A 13,560-nucleotide genomic window follows, 5' to 3' on the forward strand; every position below is an offset into this window, starting at 1 on the left:
TTTAATATATGAACAATTATGAAGGATTTATTGTTTGTTCCAAATTATTTAAAAAGCTACTTAATTTGAAATATTTATGTTTAAAATATGTGTTTGCCCTTAATACAAAATAAGAACTATCATATAAATCTTTAGTTGCCTAGATAAGCATTATCTGCTTTATTAATATAAAATTATCAGCTTCTTATTTTAAGATACTATTGTGTGCCTCTTGCCTGCAACCAAAAATTGATTTCCTGAACAATACTTGGGGAGGGAGTTCACTAGTTTAGCTCTTTAAAGATGAATCTGGTAAATCATCATTTGGTTGGAACAATAAAGAAGTACCCTAACATTCTAAAACAATATATATAACCCATTATCTAGACAAGAATGTCTCCTAGCCTACTGAGAGAATGACTTATCTATTGACAAGACTAATTATATAATGAATTAATTAAAACTAGCTCAAAAAATTGGCTAATGGAAGTGAACAGCTCTCAGTGCTTGTTATTGGACAATTAAATATTGGCACTGTTAACCCTCTTAAGGATATATTAACTACATCAAAAAGAAAATAACATGTAGTTCCAAACATTTGCATAAGGATGTGAAATTATTATGTCAATATTTGGAGTGTAATTTAGCAGTCCTTAACTCTTGCTGTCATCTTAGCATTCATCTTGTCTTATTGATCCTTGCCTCTAACAACTTGAGGAAATACAATGGCTCATATTACCATTGTTGGTTAGAAATCCTATTTTCTTAGATCATGGTTTCATTTAGTGTTAGATAATTTTTCAGCTTCAGATCCCAAGTGAAAATTATCGAAATACATGACCAATACACTCAAATATAGACAATGTGTTATTTGAAAAAGAGGTTTAAAAGATTGTATGTGCATCCTTACTTTTTTAACACATTGGCAAAAGACATACTTTTTTAAACTTTATCTTCTCACAGAGTCAAAAGGTAAATAATTAAGAGCTAGCCAACATTCATAGTAAGAAATTGCTCATCTTATTCATAAAAGTAGAGATCTACATAGAAATCTACCGTTATTTCTCATCTTTCATTAACTAAAGCAAAAGAGGAAACATCCAAATTGCTATATTTTCATCACAATTTATGTGATTTTATTGTAATAACATGGAGAGATGATGAAATCTGAGTATATTTTATTTGTTTGCCTTAGTAACTGCACAGTATTTCACTGTGAAGGAGCAGTATTTCAATGCTAAGAGAGCTGGAGCAAGAGAAAGAGAAAGCTCAGTCTTTGCTGAAGTTTCTAGATTCTTATGGCAAAAGGTTAATTAATTCACTGGCTGTGTTGTAATAGCCTGCAGGTAATTTTCATCAGCATAGCTGTAATGTGAACTTTCTTTGTACTTGTAATCTATTACTCGAGGATGTGATCATTTTTCTCACATTCATACAAACAGATAAATCATTCTAGGTGTTAAAGACAATTTTTTTCCTACTTGATTAACAGAATTCTGAATAGCTAAAGTGATTAAAATTAGGTTGAAATTTTGGTTTTCTTTATAATGCTTTATTTAAAATGTCAGTTATGACAGAACTTTCTAGTGACTATAATTGGGTAGTTAGTCATCATTTAGAAATACAATCATGCATTTGCATACATAGAGGAACAACTTGAACTTGTAACCTAACCTTAGTTATACCTCATTTAAAGTAAAGTTTATAATGGTTATACTTATTATTCTATTCTCAACCTCTGGGCTTTGATATTTTCTTTTTGATAATAAATGGAGTTTGCGACATGCTTGGCAATTGTGAAGTTATGAGTATGGAATAATAGCATAGCATACATAGTCCAGCTTTGTTCTTCTTTCTATTTAGTTTTCTTTAATCAGTAAACTGTCCTTGATATTTTAGTAGTCAAATTATGTGACTTTTCAGGAATATCTCAATTATATGTGCAACAATACAGTAATCAAATCGTTAAACCAGGGGTCATAGACCAAGAGGCTGTGTGTCAAATATGCTCTGTTGATGTGTTTTCTTTCGCCTACATAATGTTTTGCACTTATTAAAATTACCAGCATTTTAAAAATGAGATATTTTAACTGGTAGCATAAGTTATCTGGTAGTGCAGATGATCTCCCAAATCATTTAATTAGTTTGGGGGTGTAGTATGCATTATTTCTATATAATAAATATAACTGTTCAGTTGATTTGGTTCAGGCTGTTGAAATGAGCAATAGTTTAGTTTTGCATGTTTTTCCACATGAAAAAACACATACGCAAACACTGTTGAGCACTGTGTTAGGTTCTACACATGCAAAGCTGAATAGAGCTATCTCTGCACTAAAGTTGCTCACTATCTGACACTAGCTGTAAGTCTGCTGGATAAGGGGAAGAGGCCAGGACAACTGGCTACCAAGTGGATGTACAGGAGTTAAATTGTGTCAACTGATAGAGTGGTGTGTGCTTCTGGAAAAGAACCTGGCTCTTTAATCTTATTGATGGCATTAGTCTCCTAATTATGCTCTGTAAGTAACCCTAAATAAATAGTTATATAAGTATTAGTCTCTACTTTAATTTCTCACTGATTGAAATAGATTACTTAATTAAAAGCCTATGAGTTATTTATCAAGTCTATTTATCTTTCTTTACCCTTTGTGTCTTACCTTATGGACTTTTTTCACATTTAGTCATTATTAATATTCTCAGTATGACTCCCCTCTTTCTTACGTTGAGTACCATGTTCAGTATTTTTCTAAAGTAAAACAAAAGAGTTTTAGATTTTCTTCTAATCCATGCTAGCATAATAAATTAAACATAGATGTATTGATAATTATGAGTTTTTACTTCTGACACATTTGACTTTGGTATCCATTTTTATTAATATTTGTCTGATCTCATACATTTATTTTTCTCTCAATTGGAATTAGGAATTTATAAAGAAGATCAAATAAATTAAACAATGGTATTAATAACAACTTGGATTATAATCATTGGGAAAAACTCATAGAATATTCACATATATTATTTCCTGTATCCTTCTAGTATGATATCATAGAAGAAGCATTAAAGCTGGCTTTGGAGGATCTGGGTTTTATTTCAAACTCCTCCTATTGGGAATTTACCCAATTCTTCTCAACTATAAAGTGGAAAATTATTCCCCCTGCCTTGCTTAACTGGTGAAGTGCTATAAAATATTAAATGCAATTTGAAACTATTTGAAAATAGTTATTTTAAATTTATTTCTGGTAATATAAGTAACAGATATATGCATTGAAAAATAAACGTGATGAGTATCTATAAGTTTAAAGAAGCAGAACACCAATGAACCAGTTCTTTTAGTATTTTGTTATATTTACTTCCAGAACATTTCTTTCCAGATACATTTCCACACAATCTAAAAATTGATATATCATTAGTATTTTTCTATGCCATTAACATTTTATCACAAATAAAAATTTTAATGGTAGTTAATATCTAAATTTTTTACTAAGCCCTGTCTCTATTTTTAATAGTCTAAAGTCAACTAAGAGTTTTACACTTTATGTTTTTGCCATGTATGTCTGTGATCCACAGTTTTTGCAATAATGTAGTCTCTTTAGAATTATGCAATCAAGCAATATGAAATTTGTTTTAGTATTCTTGTATAACTTTTGCCAATTTGATTTTCTCCCCCCAAATCATTACTGACTCCAATTTATAGTTCCTCTAGGAAGTATAATAAATGAAAATCACCTAGTTTATTCTGTAAAATCTTATACAAATATGACAATATTTCTAATTCTGTAATAGCAACTAGTAATATATTAATTTTTATCTATCAGGTTTTCTTTATTGTATTTTCCTCAGTCCAATGAAAATACACTTTTAAATTGGAGGAAAGAAAGCAGAAACAGATAAAGCCTGTGAGACACTTCTTTACAATAGGAGATACTAAAGCAACAGCACAGGGTAAGGTCAAGGCTGTGCATAGAACAGACTTTGAAAGGACTTCAGAATGTTCAACAGTCCAACATTCAACCCTACTTGTGTTAAAATCTAATATATGTTGACTTTGAGAAAAGGAAAAATTCTACCTCAAGTGGAATCTTTAAATCTGTATTCCTTGGAGAAAATAGTACATTTACAGTATATTACTTCCTAAGGGTTTAGAAGATAATTTACAAGACGTTCCTAGCAGTCTGTTGAGAGGAGAAGAAAACAGGAGTGGTATAGAAAGATTACAGGGTGATGAACTAAATATCACATTTATATACTGAATAATTGTATCACATTAACAAAAACATTTAAAAACATCTGGCCCCGTTGTTATTTTGACCCCTCTGAAGCATTAAATGAAAGCAAAAGGAAAGATTAAAATTTGCACCATTTACTATACATTCTCTTTGGAAGCTTAGAGTTTTATCAGGTGGTGAGGATTAGGAAAAAGGATTAAGGAAAAAGGAAAAAATAGCTATTCCTTTTTTGGTAATATAGGTCTTTAAGCACAGGTTAAGGTATTTGATTCCAGTATTTCTTGGTAAATGGATTCTTTGGCAGAAAAACGAGCCACTTGCCCATACTAAGCAGAACTTAAAAATAGCTTTTATTAGGCTTGGAAGAGGGACTGGAAAAACTTGCTACTGCAGGCAGCCTGGCTTTAGGAAGACCAGCTTTAACTACATGTTGAAAATTTTATCCCATAAAACAAAAACCTAGGTCTGAGGGGGCTAATGGCAGACTCTGGGAGGGCTCATGCCAAGGAGTACTTCCCAGAACTTCTGCTGCCAGTGTCCTTGTCCCCGTGGTACACCACAGCCAACCCCCGCCTCTGCAGGAGACCCTCCAACACTAGCAGCCGTGTGGCTGACAGGGTCTTGGTGCTCCGGCTGGGTGTCAGGCCTGTGCCTCTGAGGAGGGAGAGCCAAGTTCAGAACATTGGTCCACCAGACACCCCCTGGCTCCACGTAATATCAAATGGCTGAAGTTCTCTGAGAGATCTCCATCTCAACGCTAAGACCCAGCTCCACTCAACAACCAGTAAGCTACAGTGCTGGACACCTTATGCCAAACAACTAGCAAGACAGGAACATAACCCCACCCATTAGCAGAGAGGCTGCCTAAAATCATAATAAGGTCACAAACACCCCAAAACATACCACCGGACGCGGTTTGCCCACCAGAAAGACAAGATTCAGCCCCACCAACCAGAACACAGGTAGCAGTCCCCTCCACCAGGAAGCCTACACAACCCACTGAACCAACCTTAGCCACTGGGGGCAGACACCAAAAACAACGGGAACTACAAACCTGCAGCCTGCAAAAAGGAGACCCCAAAAACAGTGAGTTAAGCAAAATGATAAGACAGAGAAACACACAGCACATGAAGCAAGGTAAAAACCCACCAGACCAAACATGAACAGGAAATAGGCAATCTACCTGAAAAAGAATTCAGAGTAATGATAGTAAAGATGATAAAAAAATCTGGCAAACAGAATGGAGAAAATACAAGAACCGTTTAACAAGGACCTAGAAGAACTAAAGAGCAAACAAACAATGATGAACAACACAAAAAATGAAATTAAAAATTCTCTAGAAGGAATCAGTAGCAGAATAACTGAGGCAGAAGAACAGATAAGTGACCTGGAAGATAAAATAGTGGAAATAACTACTGCAGAGCAGAATAAAGAAAAAGGAATGAAAAGAATTGAGGACAGTTTCAGAGACCTTTGGGACAACATTAAATACACCAACATTCGAATTATAGGGGTTCCAGAAGAAGAAGAGAAAAAGAAAGGGACTGAGAAAAAATTTGAAGAGATAATAGTTGAAAACTTCCCTAATATGGGAAGGAAATAGTGAATCAAGTATAGGAAGAGCAGAGAATCCAATACAGGATAAAACCAAGGAGAAACATGCCCAGACACATATTAATCAAACTATCAAAAATTAAATACAAAGAAAATACATTAAAAGCAGCAAGGAAACTCAAAAAAAAAAAAAAAAAAGGAAGGAAAAAACAACAAATAACATCCAAGGGAATCCCCATAAGGTTAACAGCTGATCTTTCAGAAGAAACTGTGCAAGCCAGAAGGAGTGGCAGGACATATTTAAAGTGATGAAAGAGAAAAACCTACAATCAAAATTGCTCTGCCCAGCAACGATCTCATTCAGATTCGACAGAGAAATCAAAACTTTTATAGACAAGCAAAAGCTAAGAGAATTCAGCACCACCAAACCAGCTTTACAACAAATGCTAAAGGAACTTCTCTAGGCAGGAAACACAAGAGAAGGAAAAGACCTACAATAATAAACCCAAAACAATTTAGAAAATGGTAATAGGAACATACATATTGATAACTACCTTAAATGTAAATGTTCCAACCAAAAGACATAGACTGGCTGAATTGATACAAAAACAAGACCAGTATATATGCTGTCTAAAACAGACCCATTTCAGACCTAGAGACACATACAGACGGAACATGAGGGGATGGAAAATGATATTCCATGCAAATGGAAATCAAAAGAAACCTGGAGTAGCAGTTCTCATAGACAATTCTCAAAGTCAAAATAGTGTTTAAAATAAAGACTATTACAAGAGACAAGGAAGGACACTACATAATGATCAAGGGATCAATCCAAGAAGAAGATATAACAACTGTAAATATTTATTCACCCAATAAAAGAGCACCTCAATACGTAAGGCAAATGCTAACAGCCATAAAAGGGGAAATCGACAGGAACACAATCATAGTAGGGGACTTTAACACCCCACGTTCACCAATGGGCAGACCATCCTAAATGAAAACAAATAAGGAAACACAGGCATTAAATGATACATTAAACAAGGTTGACTTAATTGATATTTAAAGGACATTCCATCCCAACACAACAGAATACACTTTCTTCTCAAGTGCTCATACACCATTTTCCAGGATAGATCATATCTTGGGTCATGAATAAAGCCTTGCGAAATTTAAGAAGATTGAAATAGTATCAAGTATCTTTGCCAAAAACAACATTATGAGACTCGATATCAATTATGGGAAAAAATCTGTAACAAATAACAATACATGGAGGCTAAACAATACACTACTAAATAACCAACAGATTGCTGAAGAAATCAGAGGAAACTAAAAAATACCTAAAAACAAATGAAAATGAAAACACGATGACCCAATACCCATGGGATGCAGCAACAGCAGTTCTAAGAAGTAAGATTATAGCAATAAAATCCTACCTCAAGAAATGAGAAACATCTCAAATAAACAACCTAACCTTACACCTAAAGCAATTAGAGAAAGGTGAACAAAAAAACCCGAAAATTAGCAGAGAAAAGAAATCATAAAGATCAGATCAAAAATAAATGAAAAATGAAGGAAACAATAGTAAAGATCAATAAAACTAAAGGCTGGTTCTTTGAGAAGATAAACAAAATCAATAAACCATTAGCCAAACTCATCAAGAAAAAAGGGGAGAAAACTCAAATCAATAGAATTAGAAATGGAAAAGGAGAAGTAACAACTGGCACTGAAGAAATACAAAGGAGCATGAGAGATTACTACAAACAATTCTATGCCAATAAAATGGACAACCTGGAAGAAATGGGCAAATTCTTAGAAAAGCATAACCTTCCGAGACTGAGCCAGGAAGAAATAGAAAATATAAACAAACCACTCACAAGCACTGAAATTGACACTGTGACTAAAAATCTTCCAACAAACAAAAGCCCAGGACCAGATGGCTTCACAGGCAAATTCTATCAAACATTTAGAGAAGAGCTAACACCTATCCTTCTCAAACTCTTCCAAAATATAGCAGAGGGAGGATCACTCCCAAACTCATTCTACGAGGCCACCATCACCCTGATACCAAAATCAGACAAAGATGTCACAAAAAGAGAAAACTACAGGCCAATATCACTGATGAACATAAATGCAAAATTCCTCAACAAAATACTAGCAAACAGAATCCAACAGCACATTAAAAGCATAATACACCATGATCAAGTGGGGTTTATCCCAGGAATGCAAGGATTCTTCAATATGTGCAAATCAATCAATGTGATACACCTTATTAACAAATCAAAGGATAAAAACCATATGATCATCTCAGTAGATGCAGAAAAAGCTTTTGACAAAATTCATTGCCCATTTATGATAAAAAACCCACCAGAAAGTAGACATAGAGGGAACTTAGCTCAACATAATAAAGGCCATATATGACAAACACATGGCCAACATCATTCTCAGTGATGAAAAACTGAAACCATTTCCTCTAAGATAGGAACAAGACAATGTTGTCCACTCTCACCGCTGTTATTCAACATAGTTTTGGAAGTTTTAGCCACAGCAATGAGAGAAGAAAAAGAAATAAAAGGAATCCAAATCAGAAAAGTAGAAGTAAAGTTGTCATTGTTGGCCGATGATATGGTACTATACATACAGAATCCTAAAGACACTACCAGAAAACTACTAAAGCTAATCAATGAATTTGGTAAAGTAGCAGAATGCAAAATTAATACACAGAAATCTCTTGCATTCCTAGACACTAATGATGGATAATCTGAAAGAGAAATTAGGGAAACACTCCCATGTACCATTGCAGCAAAAAAGAATAAAATACCTAGGAATAAACCTACCTAAGGTTACAAAAGACCTGTATGCAGAAAACTATAAGATACTAATGAAAGAAATTAAACATGATACAAATAGATGGAGAGATATACCACGTTCCTAGATTGGAAGAATCAACATTGTGAAAATGACACTACTACCCAAAGCAATCTACTGATTCAATGCAATCCCTATCAAACTACCAATGGCATTTTTCACAAAACTAGAACAAAAAATTTCACAATTTGTTTGGAAACACAAAAACCTCAAATAGCCAAAGCAATCTTGAGAAAGAAAAACGGAGCTGGAGGAATCAGGCTCCCAGACTTCAGACTGTACTACTAAGCTACAGTAATCAAGACAGTATGGTACTGGCACAAAAACAGAAATATAGATCAATGGAACAGGATAGAAAGTCCAGAGATAAACCCACATGCATATGGTCACCTTATCTTTGATAAAGGATACAAGAATATACAGTAGAGAAAAGGCAGCCTCCTCAATAAGTGGTGCTGGGAAAACTGGACAGTTACATGTAAAACAATGAAATTAGAACACTCCCTAACACCATACAGAAAAATAAACTTAAAATGGATTAAAGACCCAAATTTAAGGCCAGACACTATAAAACTCTTAGAGGAAAACATAGGCAGAATGCTCTATGACATAAATCACAGCAAGATCATTTTTGACCCATCTTCTAGAGAAATGGAAATAAAAACAAAAAACAAATGGGACCTAAGCAAACAAGAGCTTTTGTACAGCAAAGGAAACCATAATCAAGATGAAAAGACAACCATCTGAATGGGAGAAAATATTTCCGAATGAAGAAACTGAAAAAGGGTTAATCTCCAAAATTTACAAGCAACTTATGCAGCTGAATATCAAAAAAACAAACAACCCAGTCTAAAAATGGGCAGAAGATCTAAATAGACATTTCTCCAGAGAAGATATACAGATTGCCAACAAATACATGAAAGGATGCTCAACATCACTAATCATTAGAGAAATGCAGATCAGAACTGCAGTGAGGTATCACCTCACACCAGTCAGAATAGCCATCATCAAAAAATCTTCAAAGAATAAATGCTGGAGAGGGTGTGGAGAAAAGGGAACCCTCTTGCTGTGTTGGTGGGAATGTAAATTGATACAGCCACTATGGAGAACAGTATGGAGCTTCCTTAAAAAACTAAAACTAGAACTACCATACGACCCAGCAATCCCACTCGTGAGCATATACCCTGAGAAAACCATAATTCAAAAAGAGTAATGTACCACAATGTTCATTGCAGCTCTATTTACAATAGCCAGGACATGGATGCAACCTAAATGTCCGTCAACAGAGAAATGGATAAAGAAGATGTGGCACATATATACAATGGAATATTACTCAACCATAAAAAGAAACGAAATTGAGTTATTTGTAATGAGGTGGATGGACCTAGAGTCTGTCATACCCAGTGAAGTAAGTCAGAAAGAGAAAAACAAATATTGAATGCTAACACATATATATGGAATCTAAAATTTAAAAAAAAATGGTTCTAATGAACCTAAGGGCAGGACAGGAATAGAGATGCAGATGTAGAGAATGGACTTGAGGACACGGGGAGGGGGAAGGGTAAGCTGGAATGAAGTGAGAGAGTAGCAGTGACATGTATACGCTAACAAATGTAAAATAGCTAGTGGGAAGCAGGTGCATAGCACAGGGAGATCAGCTCGGTGCTTTGTGACCACCTAAAGGGGTGGGATAGGGAGCGTGGGAGGGGAGATGCAAGAGGGAGGAGATATGGGGAAATATGTGTATGTATAGCTGATTCACTTTGTTATAAAGCAGAAACTAACACACCATTGAAAAGCAATTATACTCCAATAACGATGTTAGAAAATAAAAATTTTTTAAAGTAGCTTTGATTAAAAAAAAAAAGCAAATCAAAAAATGGACAGAAGACCTTAATAGACATTACTTCAAAGAAGACATACAGGTGGCCAACAAACACATGAAAAAATGCTCAACATCACTAATTATTAGAGAAATGAAAATCAAAACTACAATGAGGTATCACCTCACACCAGTTAGAAAGGGCCTCATCAGAAAATCTCCAAACAGCAAATGCTGGAGAGGATGTGGAGAAAAGGGAACCCACTTGCACTGTTGGTGGGAATGTACATTGATACAGCCACTATGGAGAACAGTATGGAGGTTCCTTAAAAAAGTAAAAATAGAGCTACCATATGACCCAGTAATCCCACTACTGGGCATATACCCAGAGAAAACCATAATTCAAAATGACACATTTACCCCAGTGTTCATTGGAGCACTATTTACAGTAGCCAGGACATGGACACGACCTAAATGTCCAAAAACAGAGGAATGGATAAAGATGATGTGGTACCCACATACCATTGAGTATTACTCAACCATAAAAAGGAATGAAATTGTTTTTTCTGTACAGACGTGGATGGACCTAGAGAATGTCATACAGAGTGAAGTAAGTTGGAAAGAGAAAAACAAATATCATATATTAACGCATATATGTGGAATCTAGAAAAATGCTACAGATGAACCGGTTTGCAAGGCAGAATTAGAGAAGCAGATGTAGGGAACAAATGTATGGATACCAAGGTGGGGCCTGGGTGATGGTGGTGGGATAAATTGGGAGGTTGGGGTTGACATATATACACTTATATATATAAAATACATAAATAATAAGAACCTGCTCTATAAAATAAAATAAAATTCAAAAAAAGAAAAGTAAGTTAAACCTTGTCAAAACCTAAAAAAATAAAGAAAAAATAAAAATAGCTTTGAAACTGTGTTCCATAAACTCTACAGGATTTGAGCAAGCTTCCCTTTCTCAGAGCCTAAGTCAGCATAAACTTTTAAAGTAACAGTTTCTTCTCTACCAAAATCTGCATCTCCTTACTCAGCATATGTTCAAATGAGTGTTGTGGTGTGCAGTATTCCACTAAACTTCCCATTTTTTTCTCTGAAAAAAACTTTAATTACATTCAACATGCAATTATTCATTACTCTAGTAAAAGGATGGCTATGCCTTTGATTCCTTTCTTCCGTTTTCTATACTGAGTATACTTGACAGAATATGGAAGGACAGGGAGATACTCACAGCGTCTAATTTTCCTTTGGGTTCTAAACCTTCACAGAGGTTAACAAAGTGAAGTCATTGTATTTTATGATTTGAAAAAATCAAAATTATGGAAACATTTCAACTATTTGCCTCACATTTGTGTAAATAATAAAATTTATGCTTATCATTTTTCTTTATCATGGTTTATAATATATGAGAAATGTTATTAATACAGAGCTAAACATTAACAGTCTAGGTATTGTGTAATTTGACTGTTTCAAATAACAGCCTAAAGCTGAGCTATGGTCTCACAAATCTTCTTTACACTTTTTCTCCAGAGATCTTGGTTATTTGCCAAGTAAGATTGAATAGAATCCTGATACATCAAAGGATTAGTGAGAAGAAATGATGTTTCAATAACTTTAAAAGAAATTGATTTGAAGAGCAGTACTAACATTCATAGGAAAACGTGGTACATAAATTTGGAGCTTGAAATCAGAAAAAGTGTATTTTGAATTAGCTACCTCAAATCTTTTGTTGTGTGAGTTATAAGGATAAATTGAGAGATAATGGATTGGCAGATGATTAGATAGATAAATAGATAGATAATTTATATGTAGAAAGAAATTGTTTTCCTAACTGGACCACTAACTACCTGGGGGGGTCCTTGAACAAGTCATTTAAATACATTGCAGTTAAATTTGGTTGACCAAATCTGTAGGGCTTTTAAAGCTCTAAAATATTACAATTCTGTTGAAAATTGATTAGACTCTGAAAACAATAAGATAAAGCTGATTATAATCTTTTTTATATTATTACTATTCATAATGTTACTGATATTTTTATTCATGGCTCCATTAGCTTTTATTTTTATTATTTTTATTTATTTATTTTTTAAACATCTTTATTGGAGTATAATTGCTTTACAATGGTGTGTTAGTTTCTGCTTTATAACAAAGTGAATCAGTTATACATATACATATGTTCCCATATCTCTTCCCTCTTGCATCTCCCTCACTCCCACCCTCCCTATCCCACCCCTCTAGGTGGTCACAAAGCACCGAGCTGATCTCCCTGTGCTATGCAGCTGCTTCCCACTAGCTATCTATTTTACATTTGGTAGTGTATATATGACCATGCCACTCTCTCACTTTGTCACAACTTACCCTTCCCCCTCCCCCTCCCCATATCCTCAAGTCCATTCTCTAGTAGGTCTGTGTCTTTATTCCCGTCTTACCTTACTAGGTTCTTCATGACATTTTTTTTCCTTAGATTCCATATATATGTGTTAGCATATGGTATTTGTGTTTCTTGATTATAATCTTGATAAACAGATGTTTTCCTCTTCTTCATTAAAATTAGTATTTAAATGTGCAGTACTTGCTTTGTGTTGATACTATTCTAAAAGTATTACATTAAAACGTATTTCCCAGGCTTCCCTGGTAGCGCAGTGGTTGAGAGTCCGCCTGCCGATGCAAGGGACACAGGTTCGTGCCCCGGTCCGGGAAGATCCCACATGCCGCAGAGCGGCTGGGCCTGTGAGCCATGGCTGCTGAGCCTGTGCGTCCGGAGCCTGTGCTCCGCAACGGGAGAGGCCACAACAGTGAGAGGCCCGCGTACCGCAAAAACAAAACAAAACAAAACATATTTCCCCATTTTATAGACGATCAAATTAAAGCATAGAGTTTAAGTGACTTGCTGAAGGTCACACTGTGGGACTGAGTTTTGAACCCAGTCAATCTAGATACAAAGTCTATACTCCTAAAAACTAATTGGCTGCCTCTTAGAGTGTCTTTATTGTCTACCTGCTTTTCACACACGTGGTGGTTATCCCAGTGTGAAGTATGGGATATATTGTCTTATTGGAGAAAATACAGGCCTTGCATTTTAGCATTACTGAATAATCGAAT

The 13,560-nt window shown here is 34.9% G+C and overlaps 1 protein-coding gene across 1 annotated transcript in view; it reads left to right on the plus strand.

Moving 5' to 3' along the window:
* The window catches only part of GALNT13 (polypeptide N-acetylgalactosaminyltransferase 13), a 554,418-nt gene that overhangs the window by 335,126 nt on the left and 205,732 nt on the right, over window positions 1–13,560 (plus strand). The gene's annotated exons all lie outside the window — the stretch shown is intronic.

Source organism: Phocoena phocoena, chromosome 7 (assembly GCF_963924675.1).
Source record: "Phocoena phocoena chromosome 7, mPhoPho1.1, whole genome shotgun sequence".
Lineage (NCBI taxonomy): Eukaryota > Metazoa > Chordata > Mammalia > Artiodactyla > Phocoenidae > Phocoena > Phocoena phocoena.